This window comes from Bombus fervidus, unplaced genomic scaffold (assembly GCF_041682495.2).
Source record: "Bombus fervidus isolate BK054 unplaced genomic scaffold, iyBomFerv1 scaffold0020, whole genome shotgun sequence".
Taxonomy (NCBI): domain Eukaryota; kingdom Metazoa; phylum Arthropoda; class Insecta; order Hymenoptera; family Apidae; genus Bombus; species Bombus fervidus.
Genome location: NW_027212583.1, coordinates 5,622,740 through 5,628,388, shown reverse-complemented (window position 1 = coordinate 5,628,388; position 5,649 = coordinate 5,622,740).

The window sequence follows — 5,649 nt, the reverse complement described above, 5'->3', positions numbered from 1 at the left end:
ATAACGTAATAGTACATAACGTGAGACGTTATAAGGTAATAGTATATAATATTTTACGTTATAACGTAACACTACATAGCGTTATACGTTATAACGTAATACTACATATCGTTAGACGTTATAAGCTAATAGTATATAATGTTATACGTTATAACGTAATGGCATATAATGTTATACGTTATAACGTAATGGAATATAATGTTATACGTTAGAACGTAACACTACATAACGTTATACGTTATAACGTAATAGTATATAACGTTATACGTTATAACGTAACACTACATATCGTTATACGTTTTAACGTAACAGCACATATCGTTATACGTTATAACGTAACGCTACATAACGTTATACGTTATAACGTAATAGTATATAACGTTATGAGTTATAAGGTAATAGTATATAGCGTTATACGTTATAACGTAACTGTATATAACGTTATACGTTATAACGTAAAATAATATAACGATATACGTTATAACGCCAGAGTATATAACGTTATACGTTATATGGTAATTGTATATAACGTTATACGTTATAACGTAATGGCATATAATGTTATACGTTAAAACGTAACACTACATATCGTTATACGTTATAACCTAACGCTACATAACGTTATACGTTATAACGTAATAGTATATAATGTTATATGATATAAGGTAATAGTATATAGCGTTATACGTTATAACGTAACACTACATATCGTTATGCCTTAGAACGTAATACTACATATCGTTACATGTTATAACGTAACAGTATATTACGTTATACGTTATAACGTAACGCTACATAACGATATACGTTATAACGCAAGAGTATATAACGTTATACGCTCTAAGGTAATAGTATATAACGTTATACGTTATAACGTAAAATAATATAACGATATACGTTATAACGCAAGAGTATATAACGTTACACGTTATAAGGTAATAGTATATAATGTTATACGTTATAACGTAACGCTACATAACGTTATACGTTATAACGTAATAGTATATAACGATATATGATAAGGTAATAGTATATATCGTTAGACGTTATAACGTAACAGTACATAACGTTATACGTTATAACGTAAAATAATATAACGATATACGTTATAACGCAAGAGTATATAACGTTATACGTTATAAGGTAAATGTATATAACGTTATACGTTATAACGTAATTGTATATAACGTTATACGTTATAACGTAATGGCATATAATGTTATACGTCAGAATGTAATACTACATATCGTTATACGTTATAACGTAACGCTACATAACGTTATACGTTATAACGTAATAGTATATAATGTTATATGATATAAGGTAATAGTATATAGCGTTATACCTTAGAACGCAATACTACATAACGTTAGATGTTATAACGTAACAGTATATAACGTTATACGTTATAACGTAAAATGATATAACGATATACGTTATAACGCAAGAGTATATAACGTTATACGTTATAAGGTAATTGTATATAACGTCATACGTTATAACGTAACACTACATATCGATATACGTTATAACGTAATAGTATATAAAGTTATACGTTATAAGATAATTATATATAATGTTATACGTTATAACGTAACACAATATATCGTTATACGTTATAAAGTCATACTACATATCGTTATACGTTATAACGTAACGCTACATAACGTTATACGTTATTACGTCATAGCATATAACGTGACCCTATATAAGGTAATGGTATATAGCGTTCTACTTTGTAACGTAACACTTCATATCGTTATACGTTATAACGTAATAGAATATAACGTTATACGTTATAACGTAAAATAATATAACGATATACGTTATAACGCAAGAGTATATAACGTTATACGTTATAACGTCATAGCATATAACGTGACACTTTATAAGGTAATGGTATATAGCGTTCTACTTTGTAACGTAACACTTCATATCGTTATACGTTATAACGTAATAGAATATAACGTTATACGTTATAACGTAAAATAATATAACGATATACGTTATAACGTAATACTACATATCGTTAGACGTTATAACGTAATAGTATATAACGTTATACGTTATAACGTAAAATAATATAACGATATACGTTATAACGCAAGAGTATATAACGTTATACGTTATAAGGTAATTGTATATAACGTTATACGTTATAACGTAACACTACATATCGTTATACCTTAGAACGTAATACTACATATCGTTAGATGTTATAACGTAACAGTATATAACGTTATACGTCATAACGTAAAATAATATAACGATATACGTTATAACGCAAGAGTATATAACGTTATACGTTATAAGGTAATTGCATATAACGTTATACGTTATAACGTAACACTACATACCGTTATATGTTATAACGTAAAATAGTATAACGATATACGTTATAACGCAAGAGTATATAACGTTATACGTTATAAGGTAATTGTATATAACGTTATACGTTATAACGTAACACTACATATCGTTATATGTTATAACGTAATAGTATATAACGTTATACGTTATAAGGTAATAGTATATAATGTTACACGTTATAACGTAACGCTACATAACGTTATACGTTATCACGTAACAGTATATAACGTTATATGTTATAACGTAATAGTATATAACGTTATACGTTATAAGGTAATAGTATATAATGTTATACGTTATAACGTAACGCTACATAACGTTATACGTTATAACGTAATAGTATATAACGATATATGATATACGGTAATAGTATATATCGTTAGACGTCATAACGTAACAGTACATAACGTTATACGTTATAACGTAAAATAATATAACGATATACGTTATAACGCAAGAGTATATAACGTTATACGTTATAAGGTAATTGTATATAACGTTATACGTTATAACGTAATGGCATATAATGTTATACGTTAGAATGTAACACTACATATCGTTATACGTTATAACGTAACTCTACATAACGTTATACGTTATAACGTAATAGTATATAATGTTATATGATACAAGGTAATAGTATATAGCGTTATACCTTAGAACGCAATACTACATATCGTTAGATGTTATAACGTAACAGTATATAACGTTATACGTTATAACGTAAAATAATATAACGATATACGTTATAACGCAAGAGTATATAACGTTATACGTTATAAGGTAATTGTATATAACGTTATACGTTATAACGTAATAGTATATAACAGTATACGTTATAACATAATAGTACATAACGTTATACGTTATAACGTAAAATAACATAACGATATACGTTATAACGCAAGAGTATATAACGTTATACGTTATAACGTAATAGTATATAACGTTATACGTTATAACGTAAAATAATATAACGATATACGTTATAACGCAAGAGTGTATAACGTTATACGTTATAAGGTAATTGTATATAATGTTATACGTTATAACGTAACACTACATATCGTTATACCTTTGAACGTAATACTACATATCGTTAGATGTCATAACGTAACAGTATATAACGTTATACGTTATAACTTAAAATAATATAACGATATACGTTATAACGCAAGAGTATATAACGTTATACGTTATAAGGTAATTGTATATAACGTTATACGTTACAACGTAACACTACATATCGTTATATGTTATAACGTAATAGTATATAGCGTTATACGTTATAACGTAACGATACCTATAGTTATACGTCATAACGTAATAGTATATAACGTGAGACGTTATAAGGTTATAGTATATAATGTTATACGTTATAACGTAACACTACATATCGTTATACCTTATAACGTAATACTACATATCGTTAGACGTTATAACGTAATAGTATATAACGTTATACGTTATAAGGTAGTAGCATATAATGTTATACGTTATAACGTAATGGCATATAATGTTATACGTTAAAAGGTAACACTACATATCGTTAGACGTTATAACGTAATAGTATATAACGTTATACGTTATAAGGTAGTAGCATATAATGTTATACGTTATAACGTAATGGCATATAATGTTATACGTTATAACGTAACACTACATATCATTATAAGTTATAACGTAATGGAATAAGACGTTATACGTTATAACGTAAGAGTATATTACGTTATACGTTATAAGGTAATAGTATATAATGTTATACGTTATAACGTAACACTACATACCGATATACGTTATAACGTAATACTACATATCGTTAGACGTTATATCGTAATACTACATATCGTTAGACGTTATAACGTAATAGTATATAACGTTATACGTTATAACGTAATAGTATATAACGTTATACGTTATAACGTAACACTACATATCGTTATACCTTAGAACGTAATACTACATATCGTTAGATGTTATAACGTAACAGTATATAACTTTATACGTTATAACGTAAAATAATATAACGATATACGTTATAACGCAAGAGTATATAACGTTATACGTTATAAGGTAATTGAATATAATGTTATACGTTATAACGTAACACTACATATCGTTATACCTTAGAACGTAATACTACATATCGTTAGATGTTATAACGTAACAGTATATAACGTTATACGTTATAACGTAAAATAATATAACGATGTACGTTATAACGCAAGAGTATATAACGTTATACGTTACAAGGTAATTGTATATAACGTTATACGTTATAACGTAACACTACATATCGTTATATGTTATAACGTAATAGTATATAACGTTATACGTTATAAGATAATATTGTATAGCGTTATACGTTATAACGTAACGATAACTATATTTATACGTTATAACGAAATAGTATATAACGTGGGACGTTATAAGGTAATAGTATACAATGTTATACGTTATAACGTAACACAACATATCGTTATACGTTATAACGTAATACTACATATCGTTAGACGTTATAACGTAACAGTATATAACGTTATACGTTATAACGTAAAATCATATAACGATATACGTTATAACGTAACACTACATATCGTTATATGTTATAACGTAATAGTATATAACGTTATACGTTATAAGGTAATAGTATATAATGTTATACGTTATAACGTAACGCTACATAACGTTATACGTTATAACGTGATAGTATATAACGTTATATGATATAGGGTAATCGTATATATAGTTAGACGTTATAACGTAACAGTATATAACGTTATACGTTATAACGTAAAATAATATAACGACATACGTTATAACGAAAGAGTATATAACGTTATACGTTATAAGGTATTTGTATATAACGTTATACGTTATAACGTAACGCTACATAACGTTATACGTTATAACGTAAGAGTATATAATGTTATACGTTAAAACGTAACACTACATATCGTTATACGTTATAACGTAATACTACATATCGTTAGACGTTATAACGTAATAGTTTATAACGTTATACGTTATAACGTAATAGTATATAACGTTATACGTTATAACGTAAAATAATATAACGATATACGTTATAACGCAAGAGTATATAACGTTATACGTTATAAGGTTTATTGTATATAATGTTATACGTTATAACGTAACACTACATATCGTTATACATTTGAACGTAATACTACATATCGTTAGATGTTATAACGTAACAGTGTATAACGTTATACGTTATAACGTAAAATAATATAACGACATACGTTATAACGAAAG